The sequence below is a fragment of the Lynx canadensis genome, chromosome B3 (genome assembly GCF_007474595.2).
Source record: "Lynx canadensis isolate LIC74 chromosome B3, mLynCan4.pri.v2, whole genome shotgun sequence".
Lineage (NCBI taxonomy): Eukaryota > Metazoa > Chordata > Mammalia > Carnivora > Felidae > Lynx > Lynx canadensis.
The window spans coordinates 142,216,248-142,234,756 of NC_044308.2; the positions used below are offsets into that span (position 1 = coordinate 142,216,248).

Here is an 18,509-nt window from a genome sequence, read left to right on the forward strand (position 1 = left end):
CACTGTGGTATTAAAAATGTGAAATATAATCAGCGAATGCCAACCATTGCCCCCGAATGCCATTAACGTGAAGCGTTGTGTTTATTAATCCATATACAACACATTGAGGTCAGTTAATGAAAGAAATGAATTGCTCGGGGAAATAATTCTATAGACGGATGTTACAGATCAGTTCATGCCAACCGTGCACTAATGATAAAGAGTTTGAAATGAGCATGTTGGCTAATCCATACTCAATACTGAGGTCAGTTAGCAAAGCAGATCTAGACTATTTTCCCTGTAGAAAATGATTTTATGTACCGAAGTTAGGGGTATTAAAGCTATTTTTAATAATCTCATGGGTATTTTTTATTAGTGAATTAGTGAATTAATCTCTAACAAAATTATAATTCAGTGAAGAAAAAGAGTGATATCTGGACCAATACTGAGGGCCAGTAGCATATGAGGCAAGGTTGAAGAAGGCTGATCTACAACTTTGTGATCCAATGCAAATCCAGTGCAAAAAGAAATCTACTAGTCTATTGCTTCTGTGATAAATGGTCCTGTAAGCAGTAGTTAGAGATATTCAAGAATATTATTCTTGGGCTTTTGAGTTTCACAAATATTGACTGCTTATTTAAAATTAATTAATGCAATAATAACTAAAAATGTATGAATGAAGGAAGGGAAAATAGGGCCAAATGTGGAATAGCTATAGCATATGTAATGAAACTAACATCATTACCAATCCATTTCTAAGGAACAGAAGTCCATTAAAAATTTATGAAGGCATTTACACCTCATCAGAAGGGATGTGTGGACAGAGGTGTGCAATTGTTGATGTTCACGTTCTGTGCTGTCTTTGGCTTGCAGGTGTTTTTGTTTTCATTTTTTAATTGAGAAATAGGGGAAACATGAAATTTTTCTATTTGCAACAACATGGATGGATCTATAGTGTACTATGCTAAGTGAAATAGGTCAATCAGAGAAAAACTATTACCATATGATCTCATTCATTTGTGGAATTTAAGAAATGAGACAGATGAGCATGGGGGACAAAAACAAAGAGGCAAACTATAAAACATACTCTTAACTCTAGAGAACAAACTGAGGGTGGCTGGAGGGGAGGTGGGTGGGGAGATAGGCTAAATGGGTGATGGGTATTAAGGAGGGCACCTGATGGGATGAGCATTGGGTGTTCTATGTAAGTGATGAATCACTAAACTCTACTCCTGAAACTAATATTACACTATATGTTAACTAATTGGAATTTGTATAAAAACTTGAAAAAAAAAAAAAAAGAGCCAAGCAAGGGCCAATGATGTGAATGGAATGCATTCTGAATGTGTCTTGTGGTTAAGTCACTTCTGTACTATTGAAGTTCATTTCAAAAGGAGATTTGGTATATTACATCCGCGAGAATAAATCTATAGCTAGACAGTAATTTGGAAGAATCTAATGATGGAATCCTGGGAATTTATTGCATTATTCTAAGGGAATAAATGAACAAAACCAGTAGATGACAGATAGGTAGGTAGATAGGTAAATAGATGAAGAGAGTAATTAATGCTGGATTAATTTGGAAAAATGTTGCAAGGTTGACATTTTTGTTTATACAATTGGGAAACATTGCAGTATATTAAGAAATCAGTAGGTTAAAGGTTAACCCCTCTGGATTGGCGTACTACAACTCACTTGAGTGAGCACCAAAATCACCTGCAAGAGTGGTTAAACTATAGATTTCCAGTCCCACCCTCAGCATTTCTGCTTTGGCAGGATTCAAGGTTGGGGGGGGCGGGATCCAAGGATCTGCATTGCAAATATGTTCGCACACTGATAATGCGTCATTTAGAAACAACGGTTTGAGAATCACTGCTTTAAGTCAGATGTATGTAATAGTTAATGCCCTTGCTTTGGATCAGTGGTAAGTACCAGGTTGTTTATTTTATTAAGACAAAAAAGAGAGGAAAACTAAGAAACAGACTCTTAACTACAGAGAACACACTGGTGGTTACCAGGGAGGAGGTGGTGGTGGGGGGGTGGGTAAAATAGGTGATGGGGATTAAGGAGTGCTCCTGCGATGAGCACCCAGTGTTGTAGGGAGGTGTTGAATCACTCAATTCCACACTTGAAACTAAGTAATAATGATAATGATGATGATAATAATAATAATAATAATAATAATGAAAAACAAGGAGCAAGGTAATAGATACATTAATTAATAAATATCTGAAACTTCAAGCAAATGAAAGGAGAAAGCATGATTCAATGGAGAAAATAGCTCATTCTTTTAACATCATCTTTATGCTCTGCAAACGGATGCACCTGAACTGATTACACATTCTGTGTAGACTCCAATGATGAGGAACCAACGTTTATGATTAATTTTTAAAAAATGTTTACTTATTTATTTTGAGAGAGAGAGAGGGAGAATGAGTGGGGGAGGGGCAGAGAGAGAGAGGAAGAGAGAATCCCAAGCAGGCTCCATGCTGTCAGCACAGAGCCCACTGCAGGACTCGATCTCATGAACCATGAGATCATAACCTGATCTGAAATCAAGAATCAGATGGTTAACCAACTGAGCCACCCGGGTGCCCCTAAAGTTTATGATTACTTTGATTTAGTATTACTTGGGATGATTTTATTTTATTTTTTAAGTTTTTATTTAAATTCCAGCTAGTTAACGTACAGTGTAGTATTAGCTTCAGGGGTACAGCATAGTGATTCAGCACCTCCATACGTCATCCTGGGCTCATCACAACGCGTGCCCTCCTTAATCCCCATCGCCTCTTTCTCCCATCCCCCACCCACCTCCCCTACTTGGGATGATTTTAAAAATAGATCAAATCCATGTCACTCCTTTTTATAACTCTTTAAATTTCTATCTCAGTGTCTCCCTAAACACTCCTTAACTGATAAAGTCATAAACTATTTTTGTTATGAGGACGAAGCACATAGGAGATGGAAGTAGTAGTCAGTGTCTTAGGTCTGATGGGAGTGGTCTAGATATATAAATATGCAAATTACACGTAAAAGGCAAACCATGGACCAATGATGGGAATGGAATGCATTCTGATCTATACCTTACGATCAACACATCTATGATGTACCGAGGTCCCGTGCAAAAAGGGATTGAAGCGTTTATACCTGTGGGAGTGAGCCTATATATAGATTACAGTAATAGTCAAGGATCATGTTCTTAGTCTTTGGTGCTTTGCGGATTTTGCTTTTATTTCTTTTTTTTAATTAAATTTTTTAAAATATTTATTTATTTTTGAGAGAGAGAGAGAGAGAGAGAGAGAGAGAGAGCAGGGGAGGGGCGGAGAGGGACAGAGTCACAGAATCCCAAGCAGGCTCCAGGCTCTGAGCTGTCAGCACAGAGCCTGGCGCGGGGCTTGAACTCACGAGTGGTGAGATCGTGACCTGAGCCTAAGTCAGGCACTCGACCAACTGAGCCACCCAGGTGCCGCCATTTTGCTTTTATTTTAATCAATAAATGAGAGGAACAAATATGTCAGTGCATAAAGATGAAAAGAGTGAGGCATATCCAACTATGAAAATACGTGGTGAGGCAAGAATTACTATGAATATAGCTTGGAACCACTGGACTTTGTTAATAAAGAGATCAAGGGGGTTACATTTTGGGTAGGGAGAATACAGATGATGATATGTAATAGTATGTGTTCTTGCTTTGAGTTAGTGGTGAGTTCAAGTGGTTCATTTACCAAGAGAAAAAGAAGGAAGTAACACTATAAAATAATAAATACCCAAGTGACTAAGAAAACGAATCAGAAAAGTATGTATTAATGGGAATATTGTCTCAGCATTTTATTATCTGCAGTGATAAGTAGAGGTTACTGAGTCGTGTATAAGTTTTATGTTTGATTAATATTAAGAGAAAAGTAAATAAATGTTATTATAAGTTAATAAATACCTAAATGACTTTGTATATGAATGGTGGAAATTCTGATCAATAGGATGTCTCAATCTTTCTAGCACCTTCTTTGCTTCATACTCTTGAGAAGGGAGGCTGGAGCTGATTTCTGTTTACGCGCGATCAAGATTATCACCTAGCCTCTGTGTCAGAGAAGAGACTAAAGTGAGTACCAGCCAAGATCTCGTTTTTATTCAGGTCATTTGTTTAAGGGCTTGTACAGTATTATTAAAAATTATTACATTAGTAAAAAAGTTGACTATTGTCCAATAACGAATAGGATATAAAACATGTTGATTGATAATGTGCAACATTGAGATTGATTAACAGAAGAAACATAGTCCATGTGGGAAATGGGTGTATAGGCAGATGCTAGGGACATTCAAGCATCTTGCCCTTGAGGTTGTTTTGTAAGTCATCTAATTTTTTATTATTGTCAGACAACTAATGATGCAATGGATAACAAATATAGACACAAATTAAGAGAAAAAAAAAGAAAAGAAACCCAAACATGGACCAGGGATGATGGCTGGTGGTATACAAGTTCATGGATGGTAAAAATAAGTATCTAAAACTCTGAGATCCAACACAAAACATAATTAGTTCAATCCCTCTTTTGGAAATGATCTTATGGACAGATGTGAGAAATATATAAAGGTCATGTTCTTATTTTGGATTTAAAGATTTAAATTTAGGGGCGCCTGGGTGGCGCAGTCGGTTAGGCGTCTGACTTCAGCCAGGTCACGATCTCGCGGTCCGTGGGTTCGAGCCCCGCGTCGGGCTCTGGGCTGACGGCTCAGAGCCCGGAGCCTGTTTCTGATTCTGTGTCTCCCTCTCTCTCTGCCCCTCCCCCGTTCATGCTCTGTCTCTCTCTGTCCCAAAAATAAAAATAAAAAACGTTGAAAAAAAAATAAAAAAAAAAGATTTAAATTTATTATCATCAGTGGATCAATGTTAGAACCATTTAAGAAATATAAATAGAGAGAGAATGAAGGACTGTCCAATTATGAACGTATGTGGTGAGGCAGGACATATTATTAATAAAAATTAAAAACGTTGATGCCCATTAAGAAATAAATGGATTGTGGGGCACCTGGGTGGCTCAGTCGGTTAAGTGTCCGACTTCAGCTCAGGTCATGATCTTGCAGTTTGTGAGTTCGAGCCCCGTGTCAGGCTCTGTGCTGACAGCTCAGAGCCTGGAGCCTGCTTGGATTCTCTTTCTCTCTCTCTCTCTCTCCTGCTCCTCTCCCTTGCTCGTGAGCATGCTCTCTTTCTTCAAGATAAAAAATTGAAATAAAAAAAAAAAGGAAGAATGGATCAAGGGTATTACTTCTTTGGCTAAGAATTACACAGACACAGGTAATTAAAAATCAATTTTTAAATTCTGGATCAGTTACAAGTTCAAGGTTGTTCCCTTTGTTAGTAGAAAAAAAACATATATATATATGTCTATGTATGTTATATATGTATATTATATATATATTACATTATATATGTATATATAAATGAAAAATTAACATACTCATAAAAATTGAGTAAATGAAATGTGGAAAGGAAGGGTAAGTGTAGATAAGGGCTTACGTTTCTTTATCAACTTCTCTGCTCTGTACTCCTCAGAATGGATGCACTTGGGGTGATGTGAGCATCGTCCATGGCCACGAGCTCTGTGGTTGCATGTATGCATTAGGAGCGTGGAGACCCATGTGAGTAATAGTCAAAGTTCTTGTGTGGCTTTGGGTGGTTTGCTTAAGAATATCCACTGTATGTGAATGAATGACTTAGGAAACAATTTAGAAGTGAACAGAGAGAAAGCCCGCCAATCCTGGACCGATGATGACGGCTGGTGGCGTATGAGTCATGGATGATGGTGAATAATGTGTGTCTGAAACTCTGAGGTCCAACTGGGCATTCTCTTTGTTTGACAGAATGCTGCAGGCAGAAGTCAGGACTATGCAAAGATCTTGTTTTTGGCCTCTGTGTTTGTTCATGCATTTTCATTCCGTTATTATAATTGGAGGAATGAAAATAAGCAACAGATAGACAAAGATCCATACGGCAAAGCATGCTCTAATTATAAAAATATGTGGTGAGGCAAGAAATAGTATTAATAAATTTGGAAAGAGTGAAGTCTGACAAGGAATAAATGGTTACATGACTGTTAAGTCTTTGGCTAAGGATCATCTAGACAAAATAAATAATAGTCAGTGTTCATTTTCTGGGTCAGGGGCAAGGTCTAAGTTGTTTATTTTCTTTCTTTTTTTTTTAATGTTTATTTCAGAGACAGAGAGAGACAGAACTTGAGCGGGGGAGGGGCAGAGAGAGAGGGAGACCCAGAATCCAAAGCAGGCTCCAGGCTCTGAGATGTCATCATGGAGCCTGATGCAGAGAGAGAGGGAGACCCAGAATCCGAAGCAGGCTCCAGGCTCTGAGATGTCATCATGGAGCCCCCTGAGATGTCATCACGGGGTTTGAACTCACGAACCGTGAGATCATGACCTGAGCTGCAGTTGGTTGCTCAACCGACTGAGCCACCCAGGCGGCCCTAAGTTGTTCATTTTCTTAAGAGAAAATGAAATATGTACAGGAGACTCTTCATGAGGGATTGCCTAGGTCACTGAGAAGTGAAATGCAGAAGCAAGGATCAATGACGAGGAGGCCGTAATGTGTTATCATCCTCTCTGCTCTGTACTCCTCAGAATGGACGCACTCAAGGTCATTCACGCGTCTTCAGGTTTAGTAGCTGTGTGCTTTGCATCTGCGTCTTAGGAGCCTGGACGACAATGTGAGTCGTAGTCAATGTGCTTCTCTTAGATTGAATGTTTTGGCTTTTTAAAATTACTGTATTATTAAAAAATGTTTAAGGTAATCAAGAAGCCCAAACATACCCATATCACATTATCACTAATGTGAACCAATATGATGTTAACCGATATGGAAAACACTGAGTTCAGTTAATGAAAGAGTTCATTCTCAGTGGAAATGATCTTATCAATAGATGTTAAGGCTATTCAAGGATTTTGTGATTTTTATTCTGGTGACTTGTGTTTATTTCTATATTAGGTAGTTAATCAATAAACATACCAATCAACAGATAGAAAAAAGAAGCCAGTCCTGGACCAATGATGATGACTGATGATGGCATAGGAGTCATGTGTGATGAATGCTATGTGTCTGGAACTCTGAGGTCCAACAAAAACAGATCTGTTCCACGTTGTTGAAATGGGCCTATACGGATGTCAGAATATACGAGGGTCTTGTTTTTGGTCTTGGCTTTTATTCGTTCTTATTCTACAAATATAATCCGATCAGTGAAAATAGCAATAAACATATTACAAATAAATAAAGGTGATGGGAGTAAAGCATGGTCTGATTATAAAAATATGTGGTGAGATATGAAGTACAATGAATATACTTTGCAAACATTGATGGCAAATGAAAATAAATGGTACAGGATGTTTCCCCTTTTTCTGAGTATGAGTAGCGGTCCATGTTCATACTCTTTGTCAGCAGCAATATTGATGTTATTTGGTCACTTAAGAGAACGTAAGATAGATATGATCACAACTTACTAATTGACCCCATGGCTGAATAAACAAAGGTGGAATTAAGGACCAAGGGAGAGGATGTCTTCATCTTTTTGTTGTTGTTGTTCTTCTGCTCTTTTGTTTTGTTTTTTTTTTTTTTTTAATTTTTTTTTCAACGTTTATTTATTTTTGGGACAGAGAGAGACAGAGCATGAACGGGGGAGGGGCAGAGAGAGAGGGAGACACAGAATCGGAAACAGGCTCCAGGCTCTGAGCCATCAGCCCAGAGCCCGATGCGGGGCTCGAACCCACGGACCGTGAGATCGTGACCTGGCTGAAGTCGGACACTTAACCGACTGCGCCACCCAGGCACCCCTCTTCTGCTCTTTTGTATTCCACAGAATGGATGTGTTCCAGCTGATAGAAGATCATCCATGGTCGGGTGCACTATGTTTTGGGGAGCATGGAGACCAGTGTGAGTAATGTTCTGTGTTCTTCTTGGCTAGACTATTGTTTTAAAAGAGATTTTCACGGTATTATTAAAAAGCATTAAATATAATCATACAAAATGAATGAAATCTCGCCATTTGGATTGACATTGATGGGGCTAGAGAGTGTTATGCTAAGCGAAATGTCAGTCCGAGAAAAACAGTTACCATATGATCTCACTCATATGTGGAATTTAAGAAACAAAACAAACATGAAGAGGGGGTGAGAGAGAGAGAGAGAGAGAGAGAGAGGCATACCAAGAAACAGACTCTTAAGTGTAGAGAACAAACTGATGGTTAGCAGAGGAGAGGTGGGCAGGGGTTGGGTGAAATAGTGGATGGGGATTAAGGAGGGCACCTGTGATGAGCACCGGGTCTTGTATGGAAGTGTTGAATCACTATATTGTACACCTGAAACTGAATGTTACATTCAGTTATACTGAATGTTAACTAAGTGGAATTTAAATAAATACTTGAAAAAATTATTTAATAAAATCAAAGAAGGTGAGACATACCAGTGTTAAATATCAGATTAATATGAAACGCTGTTGATTAGCGCATATGTGAAACACTAAACTGAGTTAATGAGAGGAATTAGGTCTCAGTGGAAATGATTGTGTAGATGGATGTTAGATATACTAAAGAATATTATTCTTGTTTCTTCATGTGATTTATTTATATTTCTTTATTAATGAATTAAACTATGAACGAATGTAGGTGGTCATGGAGAAAGAAAGCCAGTCCTGGACCCACCAGTGACAATGGGTGATATATATGACTCATATATTATGGAGATGTGTCTGGAACCCTGAGGTCCAACACAAATGGAATCTGGTCCAGTCTCCTTTATGAAGGGAACCTATAGATGGATGTCAGGAATGTACAAGGATTTTGTTCTTGGTCTTGAGTTCATGAAGCTTTAAAATATTATTATGAAAGTGTCAATGGAAGAATAAATAAACATATATAAATGACTAAAGATGGGAACAATGAACCTTTTTTTCATAAGCAAAATAAAATATATACTAAGGAAAATACATATTAGTATAAGGAATGGATAAAAAAAGGACTGTGTATATTATGTATTTGACTAATGGTGATTTAGACAGTGATAGGTAATAATAATAATCAGTATGTCTCTCAGTCAGGTATTAGTTTGAAGTTTATTTTATTAAGGAGAAAAAGAAATAAATATTACCAAAAACTAATACATGCTCAAATGACTATGTAAATGAATGGTGGAAACTATGGAGACAATAACTCAATCTTTTATCACATTGTCTGCTTGTCTCATATTTAATCATATCTTCAGAGTTAATTCATTGAGCTGATTTTAGTATCCATGGTGATTAAGACTGTTATGTTACCTTTGTGTTAGAAAAGACACCAAGGTGAATAATTGTCAAAGATCTTACCTTGGTGTGGGTGATTTAAGAGCATTCACAGCATTATCAAAAAGTAATAAATATCATCAAAAAATTAACTATGGCCCAATGACAAATGTGATATGAAGTATTAATGTTCGTTCATTGATACTGTGCAACTCTGAGGTTGATTAGTGAAAGATATAATCTATGTGTTATATGATTCTACGGATAGAAGTTAGTTAGGTTTATGCAAGGGTCTTTTTCTGTGATTTTATGAATTGCGTATTTATTTTTATTATCAAGGTATTAGCAATTTAATCATTACAAGTGTACAGACAAATGAAGAGAAACAGGTCCAAACATAGACCAGTGGTGATGACTGGTGGGGTAGGAATTGTACACGTGAGTGTTACCTGTCTGTAACTCTGAGTCCACATAAAATAAGATGTAGCCTATTTTCTGTTGTAAACGATCCCATGGGTCAATGTAGAAATATGCAAAGCTCATATTCTTTTTTTTAAAGATTATTTTATTTATTTTGAGAGAGAGAGAGTGCAGGGGATGGGGGCAGAGAGAGAGGGAGAATCCCAAGCAGGCTGGAGCCTGCTGTCAGCACAGAGCCCAACATGGGGCTCGACCCCATGAACCGTGAGATCATGACCTGAGCCAAAGTCGGACGCTTAACCGACTGAGCCACCCAGTCGTTCCACCAAGCGCATCTTCTTATTTTGGATTCATATGTTTACATTGATTATTATAAATAAACCAACAACCAAACCAGTAAAAATGTAAAATATAGATAAATAAGGTGAAACACTGTCCAGCTAGGAATATATGTGGTGACACGGAAGTCTTGCTAATAAAACTGAAAACATTCCTGCTCGTTAAGCAATAAAAAGAATAAGCATTTTTGCCTTTTTTACTTAAGAATTATATAGGCACTGGGGCGCCTGGGTGGCGCAGTCGGTTGGGCGTCCGACTTCAGCCAGGTCACGATCTCGCGGTCTGTGAGTTCGAGCCCCGCGTCAGGCTCTGGGCTGATGGCTCAGAGCCTGGAGCCTGTTTCTGATTCTGTGTCTCCCTCTCTCTCTGCCCCTTCCCCGTTCATGCTCTGTCTCTCTCTGTCCCCAAAATAAATAAAAACGTTGGAAAAAAAAATTAAAAAAAAAAAAAAAAAGAATTATATAGGCACTGACAAATAAGAGGCATTTGTATTGTTCTTGGTCAGTGTCAAGTTGAAGCTTTTCTTTAGCTAAAACAAATACCTCATTATGAAAAATTAATGAGCGTCCAAATGAATAAATGAAATGCGTTAGAGAAGAATCAATGGAGATAGGACCTGAAATTTTTTGTTTTCTGCTCTACTTTGCACTCCTTAGAATGGGACCCGTCGAGATTTAAGGATTCTTCCACGATCACATGATCTCGGGTTGCATTCATGTGTTAGGAACATGGAGACCATGTGAGTAATAGTCAGTTTCAGTCTTTGTTTCAGGGTGTTCAGTGCATTATTGAAAACTGCAGAGTATAACTGATGAAATCCAAATAGCCCACTGAGAGAAATGGGATTAGTATGAAGCATTATATTGATTACTGAATATAATAAAAATTGAGGATAATTAATGAAAGTGATATTGACATGAGAATGATTCTAAATAGATCCTAGGGATTTCTAGGCTCTTTGTGGGTTTCTGCGAATAAGTATTTTTAAAATTGTGATTACTGAATTATGAATTTATCAATAAATAATGTAGAAACAAATGGTGACAAACAGGGACAATATTGGATCGATGATGACCACTGGTGGCGTATGAGTCGTATACGATGAATACGTGTCTGGAACTCTGAGGTCCAAAACAGATGAAATCTAGTTCATTGTCCCCATTTGATGCTGTCTAGAGGCAAAGATCAGGAATATATAAAGATCGTGGTTTTGGTCATTATGTCCATGAATTTTCATCATTGGATCAATGAAATGATTAATACACAAATGTGTAAACAGATTTAAATGAAGAATATGAAGCCTTGTCCAGTTATGAAAATATGTGGCGAGGCAAAAATTACTATAATATAGTAGTAATTCATTACATTGCAAAAACTGGTATCCATTAGGAAAGAGACGCTATGAGGGTGTTACCTCTTTGGCTAAAGCTGATGGCAAGCGTTAAGTGATAGTGTTTATTTTCTTTGGCATGGGCAAGATCGGTATGGTTTGTTTACTTAATAGAAAATGAAATATATGTTGTCCCAAACCACTACCTACCTAAATGACTGACTGAAAGTTGGAACACAGGGATGAATGAACACAAGGTCTCAATCTTTTTATCATCCGCTCTGTCTTGTACCCCTTAGAATGGTCGCACTCGGCTGAATTAGACTTTCCACCATAGTCATGAGCCCTGTTTGCCTCTATGTGTTAAGAGCATGGATCACAACGTGAGTAATAGTGAAAATTCTTTTCTTGGTCTTGTGGTTTTTCAAAAAGGCTTTCACTGCCTTATTAAAAAGTTATGAAAAATAATTTATGATTGCCGGCATTGGCAAATAATTAGAATGAGGTTACTATGAAGCATTATGTTAATTAATCTATGTAGGAAACATTGAGGTCAATTAATGCACGGTATACATTGTCAGTGAGAATTCTGTAGACAATATTTGAGATATTCAAGGGACCTATATCGAGTTTTTGCGACCCCTCCCTAGGTATTGTTTGATTATTATTAGTGAACTGATGAAATAATCAATAAACTATGTAGACATGATTGAAGATAATCAGGGACATACCTGGATAAATGACAGCAGGTGTTGACATATGAGTCTTTGATGATGAACCCTACAGGTCTGGAACTCTGAGGTCCAGTACAGAAGAAATCCAGTCCTTCCCTCCCCCGCCCCCCGCCTCATTTGCAGTGATCCTTTAGAGAGATGTCAGGCATAAGTGAGTTCATGTTCTTGGCCTTTGTGTACATGAACGTTTAAATGTACCATTATAAGAAATAAATAGGATTAATAACATATAAACGAATAAATATGAAGAGGGCGAAGCATTGTCCATTGCCAAAATATATAATAGGTAAAATGTTAATGTAAGTCAGAATGGAAAATAAAAGATTCATGTGTCTATGTCTGAGTAAGAAGGATGTGGATAATGGAAAGGAATAGTTACTGAGTCAGTTATGGCTTCAACAGTTGATTTATTAAGGGAAAAATCACAACAGTGTCATCAATGCCGAAATGGTACAAGCAAGGAGTTGGGGATATATGAATCAATGGAGAGAATATCTCGATATTTTTGTCATCTTGTCTGCTTGTCACTCTTCAGAACAGATGCTTGAACTGATTTCAGCTTCTGCTGTGATCAAGGTTGTCATGCTTCCTTTGAGTATGGAGAGAGGTGAAGGCCAACATGGTCAAAGTGGCTATCTTGGAATGGGACATTTGTTTAAGGGTCATCAGGGTATCATGGAAGAGTACGAAATTAATAAAAAATTATCCATGGCCTCATGATAAATGTGGTAGGAAACACCGTGTTAATCAATAAAAAATGTACAGGATGGAGGTTGATTGAGACAAGAGTTAACAGTCCATTTGGATAATGATTCTGTAAACTGATGTTAGGGATATTCAAGGATCTTATTTTTGGCTTTTTGTGAACCATGTATTATTTTTACAATTATCAATGAAGTAATTATTTAATTTATAAAAAGTAGAAATGAAGTAAGAAGCGACTCAGTCGTGGACCAATGATGGCCAGTGGCGTAGGAGTCATGGACAATGAAACTATATGTCTGAAACTCTGAGGTCCAACACAGAACATAATGATTTGGTCTGTTCCTTCTGTTGAAATTGTTCTCCACAGAGAGATGTCAGGAGTAAAATCATATTCCTGTAATTTTTCATAGCTACAGATTTGTTATTATTAATGGATCAATGATAGAAACCATCAAGCAGATATAAATAAACATATAAGGAAGAGTAGGGTGAAGAATTGTCCAAAGACAAACCCATGTGGCGAGGCAGATGATATTATTACTAAAAGTTGAAAACACTGATGCCCATTAAATAAATAGATAAAAAGGTCATCTCTTTGAGCACGGTTATATAGACATGCCTAAGTGACAGTTGCTTTACTTCTTCCTCAGACCAAAGATTGAGTTTTTGTAAGATGAAAATATATAGAAAGAAAAAATAATAAATACTTAAATACTGGGTAAATGAAATATAGAAAGCAAGGATCAATCCAGATTATGTTCCAGTTTTCCTTATCATCTGCTCTGTTCTGCACGCCTCAGAATGAACTCCCTAGGGGTGATGCTCCGTGGGCAAACGTTCGCCTCTGTGTAATAGGGAGGATGGAGAGTAATGTAAGTAATAGTTGAAGTTTTTTCTCAGCTTAAGTGGGTTTAGGGTTATTCACTGTATTATTAAAAAGTGTAAAACATAATTAAGGAAGGCAGCTGTATCTCAGTGTTAAATATGGGATGTCCGAAACACATTGATTAGTGCACATAGGAAAAGCTGAGGATATTAATGAGAGAGCTGTATCGAGGTGAGATTAATTCTATATTTAGATTTGAGACTTCAAGTCTCTTTTTTAAAATTGTACTGCTTAAAAATTGTTGGTGAATTCATGAATTCACTAATTAGTGAGTTAGTGAATTATTTGATCAATAAACAAATACGAATCTATGTAGGAAAAAAGGGATGATACTGGATCAATGATGACCACTGGTGGCGTACGAGTCGTTCGCGATGAATACGTGTCTGGAACTCTGAGGTCCAACAGAAAATTGGTGTAGGCCATTCCTATTGTTTGAAGGCATCCTATGGACAGATTTCAGGAATAAATAAAGGGTTTATTTTTGGTCTTGGTATTCACGTATTTTTGTTTTATTATTATAATTGGATAAATGTGAGAATCAATAAATACATAAATAAACAAATGAATAGCGTGAAGCATTGTCCAATTATAAAAATATGTGGTGAGGCAAGGAATACTATTAATATTTTATGGAAACCTTGAAGTTTCATTAGAAATAAATGGCATTTGACTGTTGCCTCTTAGGGTAAGGATGATGTAGACAGTGTAAGTTATATAGACAGTGTTCGTATTCTGTCTTAGTGGTAAGATCCAAGTTGTTTGTTTTCTTAGCAGACTAAATATATACACTAAATTGATGATTGCCTAAATAACTATGTGAATGTTGAAGCAGAGCTCCATGGAGAGAATGTCTCAACCATTTTATCACCTGCTTTGCTTTGTAGTCCTTAGAAGAGACACACGGAACCTGATTTAAAGATTCTTCCTTGATCTCGAACTGCAGGGTTGCATCACCTGTTTTAAGAGACTGGAGACCAGTGTAAGCGTAAACAAATTTCTCTGTGTTGATTTGGGTTGTTTGTCTAAGGGTATTTACTCTAGTCATGAAATCGTTGAAATATAATCAGAGAAGGCCATCTTGATCCTTACTGATAAATAAGAGATTTATGGGAAATATGATCTAGATTAATGCATGTATGAAAAACTGATACGTGACTGAGATGTAATGATGTGAAAATGGCTCTAGAAGCATATTAGGGATATCAAAGCCTTTTCGGCATTTGTCAATAATAGAGGTTAAAAATTATAATTAGAGAATTAATAAATTAATAAACAGGATAGAAATAAATGAAGAGAAAGTGGTCTTTTCTGGATCAATGATGGTAACTGCTGGTATCTGAGTCCCAGGTGACGAGTAATACGTGTGGTCCAATACAAGAACAATGTGGTCTTTCTCTTCATTCATTTTCACTTCTTATTATAATTGAACCATGAAAGAAGCAATAAACAAATATATGGATCAATTGAGAGAAAGTCTCAATTTTTTTTTATCACTTCTGTTCGGTACTTTTCAGAATAGAAGCTCAAGGTGATTTCAGCCTCTCTTGTGATCAAGGTCACCATGTTTCCCTTCTCTAGGAGAGAGCCCAAGGCGAGTAATAGTCAAAGTTCTTTTCTTGGTGTGGGTCATGTGTTTAAGGGCTTTCGTGGTGTTACTCAGACATAATAAATACAGTGAAAAATTAACCATGGCTCAATGATAAATATGATTTGAGACATTACGTTGATTAATCGATAACATGTAACATTGCTACTTATTAATGAAAGAGGTATCTATTTTGGCAATAATTCTATCGGGAGAAGTTAGGGATGTTCAAGTATCATGTTCTTTGGTTTTTATTAATCGTGGGTGTATTTTATTATTCCCAGTGGAGGTATGACTTAATTGATACAGATATAAAAATGAATAAACTAAAAGTGGCCTCTAAGGGAACCAGTGGTGATGATGGGTCATGGACGTTGGATAGTAGGTGTCCGGAACCCTGAGGTTCAATACAATAAATATTCTGTTTTCTCTATTTACTTGGTCGTATGGGTAGATGTTAGGAAGTATAAAGATCATGTTCTTATTTTGGATGAATACGTTTAGATGTGTTGTTATGAATGGACCAATGATAGAACCACTAAAGGAAATATAAATAATAGAGTAAGAAGAAAAGGCAAATTATTGTCTCATTAGGAACGTAACATGGTGAAGCAAGAAATACTAACAAAATTTGCAAACACTGATGCCCATTATGAAATAGATGTTTCCAGGGTGTCTCTTCTTTTGCCAAGGATTATATAGATATGAATAATTAAGAGTCAGTTTTATTATTCTGGATCAGTGTCAAGTTTGAAGGTTTCCTTTTTGTTAAGAGAAAAAAATCTACATTATGAAAGATTTATAAATTCCTAAATGAGTAAGTTCAATGTGGAAAGCAAGAATCAATGGGAATAAAAATTTCATCATTTTTTTTCTGTCATCACTGTGGTTTGTACTTCTCAGAATGGACACATTCAAGCTAATCAGGCATTCCTCCCTGGTTGGTGAGCTTGGTGACAGCATCTGTGTGTCAGAAGCACAGAGATGGATGTGAGTAATGGGCAAATTTCTTGTCTTTGTTTCAGTGATTTCTTTTTCAGCACGTTCAGTGTATTATTCGAAAATTCCATATAGAATCACAGAAGGCCAATTGTGGCTCTGTGATAAATACTGAATTTTATAAAACAATATATTGATTAATGCATGTATGGAAAACTGATGATGAAAGAAAAGTGAGACTAAGTCTGTGTTCAGTTTAAGGACACAAAGGCTCATTTCAGTTTTTGTGAATAATAGGATTTTAAGTTATTAGCAAACCAATGATTTAATCAAAATACAAAGAGAGTATCACAAAGAGAAGAGGGACAATATTGGATCGATGATGACCACTGGTGGCGTATGAGTCGTATACGATGAATACGTGGAACTCTGAGGTCCAAGAGAAAATTAATCTAGTACATCCCTGTTATTTGAAGGCATCAAATAGACAGGTGTCAGGAATATACTAAGATCTTGTTTTTGGTCTTGGTGTTTGTGCGTTTATATGTATTGCTATAATTCGATACATAGATTCTATAAATATTCTAGAAATATCTAAATAAAAATGATGAATGAAGTGAAGCATTGTCTAATTATAAAAATGTGTGATTAAAAATAAAAATATGTGGTTAGGCAAGAAATACTATTATCAGACTCTGAAAACCCTGAAGTTCGATTAGAAGCAAGTTGTACAAGACTGTTACCTGTAGAGCTAAGGGTGATGCAGACAGGAGGAGTTACAGACAATGCTCATAGTCTGGGTCAGTGGGTTTGTTTTCTTAAAGGAAAAAATATATATACACCAAATTAATGATTGCCCAAATGTCTGACTACGTGTGAGGGAAAGGCCAAGACCAATGGAAATAATGTCCCAACCTTTCTTATGATTTGCTCTGCCTTGAACTCCTCAGAAACAGACATGCTGCACCTGATGTAAGGATCCTTCCCTGATCAGGAGCTCTAGGATTGCTCTGGAAGGAGTAGGAAGATCAGTGTGAGTAGAATCAAAATTCTTGTCTCGTTTGGGTGGTGCGTCTAAGGGTATTCACAGGAGCAATGAAAAAATATGAAACATACTCAAAGAGCATGAACTGTGTTCTGGTGACAAATATGGGGTTAAAATGAAGTATTATACTGATTTAAAGCATTTATGAAAAACTGATAATAAATATGACAGATATAATAATGTGGGAATGGTTCCAGATACATTATTATGGCAATAATAGGGAAAAGACTGTTTGGAGTTTTGGTGAATCAAACAGTTTTAAAATGATAATTAATGACTTGATCAATAAGCAATATAGAAATGAATGAAGAGAAAGTGGTCTTTTCTGGATCAGTGATGATAACTGCCAGCGTATGAGTCGTGGATGATGAAGGATACGTGTCTGGAACTCTGAGGTCCAAGGGATGTGGTCTTTCTCTTCATGAATTTTCACTATTATTATGGGATCGATGAAATATCAATGAGGAAATATATAGAAAATAACATAAGTTGTAGTAACCTTGCCCTATTTTAAAAATACGTGGGGAGGCAAAAATTACTATTGGTATAATTTGAAAACGCTGAAGTCCAAAGAGAAATAAACAGTATGTGACTGTCACCTTTTTGGCTAGGATGATACAGACAGGACAAACAATAGGCAACGTTTACATGGTAGGTCAGTGGGAAGTTCGAAGTGGTTTGCTTTTATGAAAGATAACGAAATAAATATGCTCCAAGAATGATTTCACAAGTGGCCGACTAAATGAAGATTGTAGAGCAAGGATCAGGGGAAGAATGTCTCATTTTTTATCATGTTCTCTGTTCAGTACTCTTCAGAACGGATGCTCTAGCTGATTTCAGCTTCTGCCCTGATGAAGAAAGATTGTTGTGTGGCCTGGGTCTTAGGAGGGTAAGTCAAGGTGAGTAGCAAGAGATTTTGTCTTGGTTTGGGTCATTTCCCTTAGGGTATTCACAGTGTTATTAAAAATTCATAAATACCATCAAAAAGTAAGGTGTTGCCCAATGGTAAACACAGATAGGAAACATACCGATTAAGTGATAATACGTAACATGGAGATTGACTGATGAGAGAGAGATAATCTATGTTGGCATTTATTCTATAGATAGAAGTTAGGGAATTCAACCTGCTGATTCTTCAGTTTTTGTTAATGATGTATTTTACTATAATCGATGAGTTAATGATGTAACTGGTATAAATGTTGAAATGAATGAAGAAAAAGTGGGTCTTTTATGTACCTGTGATAATGATTGGTGGCAGATGAGTTAG

The 18,509-nt window shown here is 36.8% G+C and overlaps 9 non-coding genes and 4 pseudogenes across 9 annotated transcripts; all 13 read left to right on the forward strand.

The window, feature by feature from the left end:
• Positions 1-4,425: 4,425 nt before the first annotated feature.
• Positions 4,426-4,500, forward strand: LOC115517495. The gene has a single exon (XR_003969941.1). It is a non-coding gene; the product is annotated as a small nucleolar RNA SNORD113/SNORD114 family (small nucleolar RNA).
• A 1,236-nt stretch (positions 4,501-5,736) lies between these two features.
• Positions 5,737-5,814, forward strand: LOC115517463. The gene has a single exon (XR_003969912.1). It is a non-coding gene; the product is annotated as a small nucleolar RNA SNORD113/SNORD114 family (small nucleolar RNA).
• A 1,211-nt stretch (positions 5,815-7,025) lies between these two features.
• LOC115517469 lies at positions 7,026-7,103 on the forward strand. Its single transcript, XR_003969916.1, has one exon. It is a non-coding gene; the product is annotated as a small nucleolar RNA SNORD113/SNORD114 family (small nucleolar RNA).
• Positions 7,104-8,669: 1,566 nt separating this feature from the next.
• Positions 8,670-8,744, forward strand: LOC115517499. Its single transcript, XR_003969944.1, has one exon. It is a non-coding gene; the product is annotated as a small nucleolar RNA SNORD113/SNORD114 family (small nucleolar RNA).
• Positions 8,745-9,654: 910 nt separating this feature from the next.
• Positions 9,655-9,727, forward strand: LOC115517496. Its single transcript, XR_003969942.1, has one exon. It is a non-coding gene; the product is annotated as a small nucleolar RNA SNORD113/SNORD114 family (small nucleolar RNA).
• Positions 9,728-11,075: 1,348 nt separating this feature from the next.
• Positions 11,076-11,147, forward strand: LOC115517445. The gene has a single exon (XR_003969895.1). It is a non-coding gene; the product is annotated as a small nucleolar RNA SNORD113/SNORD114 family (small nucleolar RNA).
• A 930-nt stretch (positions 11,148-12,077) lies between these two features.
• Positions 12,078-12,152, forward strand: LOC115517482. Its single transcript, XR_003969928.1, has one exon. It is a non-coding gene; the product is annotated as a small nucleolar RNA SNORD113/SNORD114 family (small nucleolar RNA).
• An 876-nt stretch (positions 12,153-13,028) lies between these two features.
• On the forward strand, positions 13,029-13,099 carry LOC115517477 (annotated as a pseudogene).
• Positions 13,100-14,003: 904 nt separating this feature from the next.
• On the forward strand, positions 14,004-14,075 carry LOC115517457. Its single transcript, XR_003969906.1, has one exon. It is a non-coding gene; the product is annotated as a small nucleolar RNA SNORD113/SNORD114 family (small nucleolar RNA).
• Positions 14,076-14,982: 907 nt separating this feature from the next.
• On the forward strand, positions 14,983-15,045 carry LOC115517501 (annotated as a pseudogene).
• A 557-nt stretch (positions 15,046-15,602) lies between these two features.
• Positions 15,603-15,666, forward strand: LOC115517502 (annotated as a pseudogene).
• A 903-nt stretch (positions 15,667-16,569) lies between these two features.
• LOC115517467 lies at positions 16,570-16,637 on the forward strand (annotated as a pseudogene).
• A 931-nt stretch (positions 16,638-17,568) lies between these two features.
• Positions 17,569-17,643, forward strand: LOC115517468. The gene has a single exon (XR_003969915.1). It is a non-coding gene; the product is annotated as a small nucleolar RNA SNORD113/SNORD114 family (small nucleolar RNA).
• Positions 17,644-18,509: the final 866 nt, after the last annotated feature.